We start from the raw sequence: 13,457 nt of genomic DNA, 5'->3' as shown, positions 1-13,457 counted from the left end.
AGCATATGATCAAGAACCAACAGTACTGAAGGAAGTGGTCCAAAGACTGGCAAAAAAACAAGGCTCTAGGAACTGAGGGGATGCCAACTGAGATGTTTCAACAAATGGGTGTAGTGCTGGAAGTGCTCACTTGTCTACGCCAGGAAATTTGGAAGACAGCTACCTGGCCAAAAAAGAGGAAAAGATCTGTATTTATGCCTATTCTAAAGACAGGTGATTCAACCAAATGTGGAAACTATTGAGCAATATCATTAATATCAAAAGCAAGTAAAATTTCGTGAAGATCATTCAAAAGCGGCTGCAGCAGTACATCAACAGGGAACTGCCAGAAATTCAAGCCTGATTCAGAAGAGGATGCAGAACCAGGATATCATGGCTGATGTCAGATGGATCCTGGCTGAAAGAGAAAATACCAGAAAGATGTTTACCTGTTCTATTGATTATGCAAAGGCATTTGACTGTGTGGATCATAAAAAATTATAGATAACATTGTGAAGAACGGGAATTCCAGAACACTTAATTGTGCTCATGAGGAACCTATATGCAGACCAAGAGACAGCCATTAGAACAGAACAAGAGGATCCCATGTAGTTTACAATCTGGAATGGTGTGTGTCCGGGTTGTATCCTTTCACCATATTTATTCAATCTGTATGCTGAGTAAATAATCTGAGAAGCTGGACTATATGAAGAACATGGCATCAGAGTTGGTGGAAGACTCATTAACAACCTGTGATATCCAGATGACACAACTGTGCTTGCTGAAAGCAAAGAGGATACGAAGCACTTACTGATGAAGATCAAACACCACAGCCTTCAGTAAGAATTACACCTTAACATAAAAAAAAAAAAAAAGGAAACAAAAACAACTGGGCCAATAAGCAACATCATGATAAACGGAGAGAAGATTGAAGTTGTCAAGGATTTCATTTTATTTGGGTCCACAATCAACACCCATGGGAGCAGCAGCCAAGAAATTAAATGATGCATTGCATTGGAAATCTGCTGCAAAAGATTAAAAAACAGTGTTAAAAAACAGAGGTGTCACTTTAAGGAGTAAGGTGCACCTGACCCAAACTCTGGTGTTTTCAATCACCCCATATGCATGTGAAAGTTGGGCGATGAATAAGGAAAACCAAAGAAGAACTGATGCCTTTGAACTATGGTGTTGGTGAATATTGAATATGCCATGGTCTGTCTTGGAGGAAGTACAGCCAGAATGCTCATTAGAGGCGAGGATGGCCAGACTTCTTACATACTTTGGACATGTTACCAGGATGGACCAGTCCCTGCAGAAGGACATCATGCTTGGTAGAGTAGAGGGTAAGCAAAAAAAAGGAAGATCCTCAAGGAGATGGATTGATACAGTGGCTGCAACAATGTGCTCAAGCCTAACGATTGTTGAGAATGTTGCAGGACTGGGCAGTGTTTCGTTCTGCTGTACATGGGGTTGCTATAAGTCGGAATTGAATCAACAGCACATAATAACAACATGCTCTACTCAGAGCCCTGGTATGGTTAAAAGGTTGGCTACTAACGAAAAGGTCAGCAGTTCAAATCCACTAGCCATTCCTTGGAAATGCTATGGGGCAGTTCTGTCTTATAGGATTGCTATGAGTCAGAATCAACTTGACAGCAATGGGTTTAGTTAGGTTTTATTTTTTTTCATACTCTCCTAACATCATTATCATGAGTATTACTGCGATCTGTATATTTTACCTCTGCTGCTAGACTCTGTGTTCCTCCACAGCAGAATCTGTATGTAATTTATTCTTATTTATATAAAAATAAGAAGTTCTTAATCACGGATTTGCCACCTTAAATTGTAACTCTTTAGAACTTCCTCTTATCTGTAAAAGGCTACAAGGTGAAATGAGGTCAAAGAAAAGGAAATATTTGTTAATTAAACTGTTAGATCATAGGGCATAAAGTCTCCTAAAATTGTTGGAGGAAAGCATAGTTATTGCTATGCATTTTTATATTAAATGTATATTAGCATAATTAGAAATTTAATTTTCCTAAAAAATTAAATTTAGCAGAAAATAACTTGAAAAACAGATTCAGAACATACTAGCTAAACCTTGTTGAAGCCAAACTTCATTAACATGGGTACCAATATTAAAGCTATGTAAATACATATGTTTATTGTATTCTACCAATATTCAAATAACTTGGAAATATTTTGTACAGAATTTTAATTTGAAAAATTATGAAAAATATCCTTTTTTTAAAATTAAGGAATCTTTTTATATAATGACATTTGTATAAATAATTTGAAGAAAAGCTTTTTCAAAAGACATAAGCAATAAAAATATTAAAAGAGAAATAGAAAATAAGAGCCAATACAAACAGAAAGAAACCAATATTGTCATTTACAAGCCATCCTCTGAAGATCCTGGTGTTCTGTGCAAAAATGAAAAGATGGCAAGCTAGATAGATTTTTATCACAGAAGAGGTAACTTACCATTGCATCAGGGAAGGTGAAGAACTTACTAGAACTAAATACTAAAACACATTTTTCATTTGGCATGCTATATATTTAATTTTTGAGAGTAAAATTTCTCAACTACAAATTTACAACAAATGCAAAATCTAATTTATATAAGAGGTTTCACTGATTTATATAAGGCTGAAGAATATGGTCAACATGTCGTGGAGGTGTTACTACAAGAAATAGGAGCTTAGACTAAGAAGCCAATGTGTCCCAAATATGTCAATATACAGGATGTTATCAATCATTTGAATCAAGTTAAAACTTACAATGTATAGAAAGGAAAAGAACCATTAGACAATTTTCTCTGAATATCATAGCTCTTGTTTCAACTTTATTAAATGCTTACCAATTTATACTCTACCAATTTATGCTATATTTGCAGCTCTCTAAATACATGGGTTATTTCTTGCCTTTATGCACTTTTACACATTTGTTTGCCTTTTTCTGGAAGAAATATCCATTCTTCACTATTGCCATCCTATGGAGTATCTATCCACAGTCTCTTTGAGAATGTCTCTGTTCTGCAGGATGAAAATCAATTCGTTTCTCTCTTCTACTTGTCTATATATTTTAACAAAAGTAGTTAAGGTAATTGCTTTCATGTTGACTTTTTTGAAATGACCTATAAACTCAGGGCATATGTTTTATTCACTTTAGAAGAGTATTTTACTTATAGAAGATATTCATAAATTCACATTGAATAAATGAATCAATTTCAATCAACTAATAACTGAACAAATAACAATGAATTACTAAAGAGGTCTTGACATGAAGTTAAATTTTTCAAGTAAAACGGTCCAGCAAAATGGGCAAGCTAATTTCTTTTAATATTTCATTTAGCATAAGTCTGTTAAATTTCTATTACCCCTCATATGCTCTACTTGCAGAAACTTCTCATCCCCAGGACATAGTGTGGGTGAAAGATAATTTTATAATCCTCCGTACATAGGGAATATGGTCATTACAGCTTGCTGATTATCTAGTCTAATTATGGCCCTGATTAAAAATTCTTTGTCTATTTTTCCCAAAGAACTGAAAATAATTAGAATATCAGCATTATACTTTGAAGTCTGTTAAAGAATGGTCTCTATAGAACCTCCATATGCACTCAAGGACGAAAACACAATTGAGAAATCCAAAGGCTCATGCAAGACAGAGTATTAGAAGCAAACAACATCTCCTATCTCCCCAGGTTCTTGCCTCTAAGTACTACAAGGAAGGCAGAACAAAGGAAGTGAAACTAGGAGATGGGGGAAGAAAAGAGATTCTTCACGTTGCTGGAAAACAGTTTATCTGTTTAGTTATTCCCTTTGCTTTTCTGACCTTCACCTTTAGAAACATTTCTCTCTGAGTCAGGCTCTGAAAAAGCTACTTCCTAAGGGTCAGCATTTATGCAAGGCAGGACAAAGCTCTACTGCATATAGAGATTAGTAGGTTTTACCTCTCACTTTTTCCATGGGGTGTCCTGATGATTAGGGGGTGTCGGTTAACTAATACGAGAGTAATAAAGCACTTTTTAGAAATGAGTGATATTCTTACACAGCAGATACTCCATAAATGTTTTAATGTACGGACAGGTTGAAGGGCAAGACTCAGAAACATATTTGTTTCTTCAGATTATTCTGAAGGTCATATCTGAAAAGACACTATTTAGAAAAGAAAAAAAAAAAGAAGAGGACCCCTTAAATAAAACGGATGCAACTGACATTTTAAGATGACATTTTGGAATAAGAAGTCAATAATAAAATGGATTATGTTGATATAACCTTTTTTTTTTTAACAAGTATTGAAAACAATTGGTTAAAATTTTATGAATTTCCAAAGCTCATTACTTGTCATTTAAGCATAGTTAAAATATAAATATAGTTAAATAAATTGCTACAATTCACACTAAATGCCAACATATTACCACATTCCAAGTGCATGTAAAATTTGTACATACATATTGTAATAATTATTTATAAATATATTTCAAATAATAGTATATATAAGTACTCAATGATATAAATAAATAGGCCTTGCAGATAAAAAAAAAATAAGGGGGCCAGAAAAGAAAATGGACCCCATGGTAGAGAATCTAGTTAGTATGGACAAATTTTCTTTAATTTACTGTTGTTATAGATTTCTAGAATGTTATGCTGGAAGGGTCACTCAGAGTTCTCTTTTCCAAGCATTTAATAGTTAAAATGGATAGCGTGAGGCCCCAAATGACAACGTCTGAGTGTTACTCAGTTGTCAGGTCCAGCTCCAACGAAATCGATGCTTTACATCGACTGCTAACTCAAAAGTTGGCAGTTTGAATCCACCAGCAGCTCCTTGGAAATCCCCTGGGGCAGTTTTACTCTGTCCTAGAGGGTCACTGTGAGTGGGAATCAACTCGATGGCAATGGGTTTGTCTTTTGTTTTGTTTTTATACGGTATGTATGCCACTGTTTACTTTCCTAAACCCTTCTCAATATACAACAAACTTGTACCTTTTTATTTTATCATTGTGTATAATTTCTTTCATTTATGCCCCAAAAGAAAAAATACAAAACATACCTACACACAGGAAATGACAGCATAACTCTCCCACAGATATTTTTCTCCAATTTCATAAAGTATTCAAAGCATATCCTAAGCCATCTAATTTACACAATTTAAAGGTATCTTAATTTATGAGTGTGTTCTAATCGCCAGATGCTTATGAATATAGTTAAGGGTAATGAATAGCTCCATTAGTCTTAATCTTACTGTGAGCATGCCTAAAAAAAACAGTCAACATTCTTTTGTCACTTCTTCACGTGGTCTGAGAACAGTTGACAGACTAAACTTCCTTCTTCGCTAGGCTCTTCCCTAACTTTGGTATCCTAACAAATGTCACAGGAGATTGGGAAGGCAAGTTGTCTTAGTCATGTAGTGCTGCTATAACAGAAATACTACATACGGATGGCTTTAACAAAGAGAAATTTATTTTCTCACAGTCTAGAAGACCAAATTCAGGGCACTAGCTACAGGGAAAGGCTTTCTCTCTCTGCCTGCTCTGGAGGAAGGTCCTAGCCATCAATCTTCCCCTGGTCTAGGAGCTTCTCAGTGCAGGAACCCTGGGTCCAAAGGACACGCTATTCTCCTGGCTCCTGTCTCTTAGTCATATGAGGTCCCCCTGTCTCTCTGCTCACTTCTTTTATATCTCAAAAGAAACTGATTTAAGACAAAACCTCATCTTGTAGATTGAGTCTTGCCTCATTAACATAACTGCCACTAATTCCACCTCATTAACATCACAGAGGTAGGATTTACAACACATAGGAAAATCGTACGTATCCAATGACAAAATGGTGGACAATCTCACAATACTGGAAATCATGACCCAGCCAAGATGACAGGTATTTTGGGGGACACAATTCAATCCCTGACACAAGTGTTTTGTCTATTACTTTGAAGTCAAACTGTTAACAGTTCTGTGTTCCTCTCCCCTCAGCTGCCTGCTATCCTGAGGCAGTCTGTGAACCAGAAGCGACAAATAAACAGGCAGGCAAGTGAGGTAACATCATTAGAATTTTCACATATGTTTTAACGCCACCGTGACAATGCTCTGAAAAGCAAGACCATTCCAAAAGTAGCAGCAGGCTTTCCAACCTTCATCTGCTTCCCCAAAATGCACTGACTACAATTTTACAAGAACTCATTTTGATACTCAGAGGAAGGCTGGGTAACAAGCGCCTGTAACTGAGGATCAGACCTGGAGCCAGAAGATCCACATTTATACATTTATTGACCATGAACATTTTGAAAGCTGCAGACTCAATTTAAAGGTATCTTAATTTATGAGTTTTTTTTTTTTTTTTTAATTTATGAGTGTGTTCTAATGACATAACAGTTCCTTGGCTCTTTCTCACTGTGGGTGTTGCTAGAGGCTGCTGTGATAAGACTTTTTATAGAACCTCAAAACAAAATTCCAATCAAATACAACACTGTTTAGGGGTTCCTGTGTTACTGTCATCTGCCCACTCCTTTTTGAAATGGAATTAAAAAAAAAAATGTACGTGGTTTCTTATACGCCTGTCTCCCTCCATATTCTACACATTTAAATTTCCAGATTTCTTTGCTAGACTTTGAAACTTCCACTTACTGCCCTAGTTCTTTTCTGTAAATACATTTTCGAGCAGTAACTTTCAGATAGCTATTCCACTGAGATCTCAGATTATCAGAGGGTCAAATCTGGACGGCTATTACCGCTGCTAATCTTCCTCTCTCGCGGACAGTATTCCTTCTGGCAGTCGCTGAGTCTGGCAGGTGCTTTGTAGTTCAGCCGCCCAGAGGGAGTCTCAACTTTAAAAATACATATATTTTTAATGCAGTGGAAGAAAGTACTGTAATTAGGGTGAAGGAGTGCAAGCCATTTTCTATAAGGTTATTTCAAATGGAGATCACTGTGAAGCTGATGAGTTTTTTTTTTTTTTTCAGTCGAAAGAACCAACTTTATTTTTATGGGTACAGTATGTTCCTTTTTTAAAATTCATTTGACAAGTTTTATTGTAATACGAAAGGCAAGCAAGTCATCCTCAAATTATAGAATACAAACTGCATTGGGAAAGGAAACCACTTGGCCTCAAAGTCTTTAGTCATCTCCTATTTCCCGGTGTTTTGTTATTTACTTGTTCATTTTATTGTAAAGGAATTTGTCAGAGAAAAATTCTTCATAGCACACTAGACTGGAAAGCAATATAGACACCATCATACCACAGATGAGGAAACTGAAACATAAAGACTCGGAACAATTTAGCCAAGGCCAGACTGAAAAGTAATAGCAGAGCTTAGTATTTTTCTCGGTGTTGGTACTTTCTGTCCTTAAATGATATAACACATATAGCTGTGCTCAGAATAATGTCTAGATTTTTAAAAAATGTAAATATGTTATTATGCAACCAGCAAAAGTACCCAACCTTAAGCCATTTTATTTTCTCAATGTTAAACACTTTTCCTAAATTATATACCTAGTTTTTTTTTTATACCCTTAGTGGAAACCCTGGTGGTATAATGGTTAATGCTACAGCTGCTAACCAAAGGGTCAGCAGTTTGAATCCACCAGGCACTCCTTAGAAACTCTATGGGACAGTTCTACTCTGTTCTATAGGGTTGCTATGAGTCGGAATCAACTTGTCAGCAAAGGGTAAGGGTTATTCTCTTAGTGGGGCCCTGGTGGCATAGTCATTAAGAGTTTGACGGCTAACCAAAAGGTTGGCAGTTCAAGTCCACCAGCTGCTCCTTGGAAATCTTGTGGCGCGGTTCTACTATGTCCTATAGGGTTGTTATGAGTTAAAATCGACTCTATTGCAATGGGTTTAGTTTTTCTTGTTTTTATACCCTTAGTAATTCTAAATATCTAAGCATTTTATGCTCTATGTCACTTTTGAATTTCAAAAGCTGGTACTTTTTAGAAAATGGTATCATGAGAAATGAAGAGGTGTTTCCTTTTATCTCTTTTACTAGAGAAAGAAAAGAGGTTCAGTGATATTACGGCACGTTAGTAATCATGATACCTGAATTCCAGTTCTAGTTCAGGTACTTTTTAACATCTTCAAAATGGGGCAAGAATAATATAGGAAACAAACTTGAGAACATGCCTCTTAAAATTATTGTTCATTTTTAATATCTAATTTTTATTCAGCACTTTCTACATCTTAGATACAATGGTAATTATTTAACATGTAGCACCTCTCAATAATGATTCCTATTTTACAAAATAGGAGGCCAAAGCCCAACCATATAAAATTTAGTTCCCATCAAGAGTTTATAGAACTTGCCTAAGGCCATACAGCAATTGTACAGCAGAGGTAAAATTGAAATGAGCATAGCCTTGTCCAAAAGGCTACATTCACAGCTTTCTTAATTAAAAGACTTTTTGGACTAGTACACAGGAAATTTTTGGTGAGCTTCGCTACTTACATTTTCTAGCCCCTGTCTCTTAAACATTTACTCATACACTGTTAGAGTGATCAACATTTACCTTCCACTTTGGAAGCATTTGGAATCTTCCATGATTTGACTACAGACTGATTCCAAAATCTGAAAACCAAAAAAAGACATCTACGTTTTATGGTAATATAAATGTATTTCAATAGGAAGGCAAGATGCGTGCTAGAATTTTCCTTCTTTTCTTTGGAGTCAAAGTCATAGTTGCTATGCTTCTGGGTAGTGACTGTCCTTACCATCAAATTTCCTAAAATTTTTATGATATGTACTGCCCAAGTTGCCTGGAACTCATTCCCAATCTCCCCATGTTAGTTCAAGGGCTTTCTGAGTATAAGGAAAAGAGAAAGAAAACTGCTTACATTTTTTAGACTTTCAGTGAAACCACCTGTTTTTGTTACAACATTGTACTAGCGTGAACTAGCTAGTCGGCCTTCTCTGAGTGCAAAAGCCTCACCAAGTTTCAATGGACCAGAGATTCTCTCCCAGGCTTCAGTTCCCTCTGGGCATAGACCAGCTTTCAGCTTTCTCCGCTGTTCATCAATCAGCTTTTTCTACCTTCATTCTGTCTACTACAAATATATTAAAATCCTTCGTTTACCATTTCTTTCACTATTGTTAATTTATTTCTTTAAAATTATTTTTCTATTATTCTAAAGCAAGAGCAATAATACGTGTACTCCCCTCACCATAATGAATAAGAACAGGTGTGAATACTTTGATTAACTGAAGATAATGCTCTAGGTCCTCCCTTTTGCATCTACCTATTACCCACTCCCTTGCTTATCCTATGTCAATTTATGTGAGTGAAAACAATACACAGAATTTGAAGATTAATTCAAATAATAGTGCATAAAAAAGGGAAGACAAGAAATGTCTTCTGTTTTCCAATGCTTCTCGGTGTGAAACAGTGTTCTGCTTTCCACCATCCTACCTTCTCTTCTTCCTTCATGACCTTTCAGAGGAAGAGTCAAACGTGTCATAAGGCTTATAATTTTTGTAATTTTTTTCTTTGACAAAAGTTATTCAATATGTGAATACTTATTTGTGGGAGAAAATGTGTCCAGGCTCTGAAAATATAAACCCATAATGCTGACACATATCTTCTGGAGAACCATGAGCTGGAAATATCCAACAAGTAAAAATCTAGGTATTTTCAACCTCTAGATATTCTCAGAAGAGCCTGGGTGGCTATCTTAGGTGGATTCTCTAGAGAAGCAAGATGCATGAAGTGTGTGTGTGTGTATATATATATGTATACACACACATACACACACACAGAGACAGATTTATATAGAGGAATGGCTCATGTGGTTGTTGAAGCTAGAAAGTCCCAAGGCCGTGGGTCAGGCTGGAGCCGTCTCCTGACTCACACAGCTGAGGGCTGTTGAACCCAAGAACAGCAGGTCAGATGGCATGCTGCTGGCTCACAGGCTGTAGAGGCTGATGAATCACAAGATCAGCAGGTAAGCTCCTAGGTCAAGTCCAAAGAACCAGAGGTCAGATGATGATCCAGATGCAGGATCCAGACTGAGCAAAAGCCAGTGAGTTTTGCCAGAAAGTCCACATGTATTGGATATAGGCCACACCCCCAAAGGAACTCCCTTTCAACTAACTGGCTGCCCATAGAAGATCCCATCATGGAGATGATTACATCATATCACGTGGAGGTGATTACATCATTACATAGCTGCCAGACTACATCATAACTCTCAAACCACTGAGAATCATGGCCCAGCCAAGCTGACATATAACCTTAACCATCACAGTGGCACAAGTTTTTTTGTGATCGGCTGCTAACCTAAAGTTGACATTCAGAATCCACCCAACTGCTCCACAGGAGAAAAGGCCTGGTGAACTGCTTTCATAGAGATTACAACCAAGAAAATTCTATGGATCAGTTCTATTTTGTAACGCATGGGGTCGCCATGAATCAGACAGTGACTCAACAGCAACTAACAACAAATATTCTCAGGGCCTCCCTCAGCCATGGAGTGAAATTTTTTCAAATTTCACTATCTAGTAAGACTATCTAGTAAGGGACTATCTAGTAAGAGAGTTCAAAGTTGTATGCACAAAGCCCATAAATACCACTGGAAAACAATCAAAGTAATTGTCTTCTTGTTAAAAAGGCTGGACCCCACCTAAATTGGATAACAAGTGTAATAGTTTAATTTGTGAATTACGATAATTGTATGGAAAAACTCAAGGTAGGCTGTCTCTCCTTTAAGGTCTCTCTGATTGCACTCTGCTAGCCATTCAGCCATTTGATCAATGCTTCAGCTATAGACTGACAATTTCGTTTCACACTTTCATCCACCATCCTTGGCCCATTTCCTCTGTGTTTTGAGACCCCAACATACAATCACTAACCAACTGGGGCACTGCCATTCCCTAGTGTATATGGACAAGTGATTTGCTTCCATAATTCAGCCATTATGTACGTAGAATTTGTATATCTTTACATATCTGCTTCTATATAGAATACACAAAAGATTATCAAGTCTGAAATCTAGCATTTGCCTATTATCTTTAAATTCCTCAAAATAGTTGTGTAGTGGTCCTCCCTTGTCCTATAGGAATATATATAACTCCTAATTGGTTATGTCACTCCACGTCACTCCCTGCAGGCCTCCCTGTATAATTTGTTGTGGGAAACACATGTTTAAGATCCATGCTTCAACATTCAAGACTCACCATAAATATCAATGGCCGTCCACTGAGAAGCACCTGAGTATTTTACTACTATATATTTTTATGATTCTGCCAATTCTTCCTCTTTGCATCGTCTACAGATATTTATAAAATAAAAGGATACATAATTAGTTTCCATTTCTCTTTCAAACATGGAAGACCTAGGTTTGTAATCTTACATCTAATGCTGCTTCCTTGTTGGCCAGTAACTACCAGATATGTCATTCAGAACTCTATCCATGAAATCTAGCTCTTTTGCATGACTTTGAGCTAAAGGAGTAGTTGTGATACTGTGAAAAAGAAAGGGGGTCTGTAACCTCAGCCCTTGGTTTTTTCCCTCCCCCTTTTTAAAAATTGTGGTAAATACATAACAAAACATTTGCCATTTCATCAATCTTCACATGTATAGTTCAGTGACATAATAATGTTCATCAAATCATTCAACCATCACCCTCATCCTTTTAATCACATTTAGCTTCTCTCAAAATACTACTGGAGTCAGGCTAGGAGACCTTGTGATTACAGAGGTTCCTTTCAGCTCAAGAACAAACTAGGTTGCAATTGAAACAGTGAGTTTCCAGACCAAAGCAAGTCACGCTTCACTGAATGCAAGTCAGCTCCTCATGGGTACTCTTGAGAAAGGCTTCTAAAATCTGCCACCAAACCAAACCTGTTGCCATTGAGTTGATTGCACTCATAGAAACCCTACAGGACAGAGTAGAACCGCCCCATAGAGTTTCCAAGGAGCACCTGGTGGATCCGAACTGCCAATATTTTGGTTAGCAGCCACAGCTCTTAACCAATATGCCACCTGGGTTTCCAAAAAAAAAAAAAATCTGCCACAGGTGGTTGCATATAATTTCCATAATACAGACAGATTGAGGTGTTGATATCTATTCAAGAAAAAATATATAGAAAGAGACAATCCCCCAAACAGAATACTTCCATCCAGGAACAATGGAGGACCTACACTGAATAGGCTTATAAGACTGAATATTTTAATAAGCAAAAACAGCATTTTTAAGGGTGGAGGTATTGGCTATACTTTTGTTCCAGTTTTAATATCTTCTTACTCTATAATAAATGTTCCAGTTCCTTTAAGATTATTTGTTAAAACACACTTGGGTGCTAGGAGTGGCTATCACATAGAGAAACAATTTTCACATTCAATATTGTTGATAACATAATTGTCTTGACTGGTGTTGAGGAGCATTGCAAATAAACCATAAATTAAAAAAAATAATTTTTAAAATATTCAAATTATCTCTACAATAATTTTATTCCACTTGCATTCCCATCTACTTGAGTGGGAGACAAAGGTTCGAAGCTACGCTATAGCCAGTAGTGGTAACTGTGGTCCCTGTATGTTGCTTGGGTTTTATTGTTCTTTAAAACTTCGGGTTTGATTTTGATTGTTTACTCAAACTGTGGATATACTCATGGGAATGTGCTTACCATGTGATGCCATCTGTCATATTTGTTCTTCACCCCTCTTTGCTTCAGAATATCACTCCCTTGTGCTTTCTCAGGAAACTCACACACTATCGCTTCTTTACACATTCAACAGGATCCTTCTCACAGACTTTGAAACATGCTCAGGTCTCTCCCATAAAAAAAAAGGAAAAAAAAAAAACCCCAGCAACAACAAAAGGATCTTCCCTTGAATCCACATCCTCTCTCTTCCTCTTTCTTCTCCTCTTTTCAACACCATTTTAAGAGACCTTGTGTCTATTTTCTCACCTCCTACTGAATGCTCAATACATTCCAGACTGGCTTCTGTTAAGCTGTTGAAATAGTTCTCCCTGAGGTCACTAACGACCTCCACATCACTAAATAAAGCAGACATACTTCAGTCCATGTATAACTTGATTCTTGGTAGCATTTGATACAGGTGACCACTCCCTCATTTTAGAAACTCTCGTTTCCCTTGGCTTTGATGACCCAATGCTTTCCTGAATTATTTCTTTCCTTTCTGGCTATACGCTTCCTGTCACGTTTGCTCAATCCTTCCATTAAATTTTTGGAGTTCTTCAAGGCTTATTTATAGATATATTTTTTCTTCTCATATTAAAACTTTTCCCCAAGAAATTTTATTTAGCTACTACGTACACGCAGATCAAATTGATGTTTCCATCCTAGATCTCTCCACATCGTGGGTATCTTCACTGAGATGTTGCTGAAACCAAAATTGTAATCTTGCTCCCTCTTTACCACTCACCTGGTCTTATCCTACTCTCTCCTATCTCAAAGAAGATTCTACCACCCATTCAGTCATACAAGCTGGGAACCTTAATATCTCCCTTTTCTTCAACCGTCAT

The sequence above is a fragment of the Loxodonta africana genome, chromosome 1 (genome assembly GCF_030014295.1).
Source record: "Loxodonta africana isolate mLoxAfr1 chromosome 1, mLoxAfr1.hap2, whole genome shotgun sequence".
Taxonomy (NCBI): domain Eukaryota; kingdom Metazoa; phylum Chordata; class Mammalia; order Proboscidea; family Elephantidae; genus Loxodonta; species Loxodonta africana.
This window is presented reverse-complemented; position numbering follows the sequence as displayed.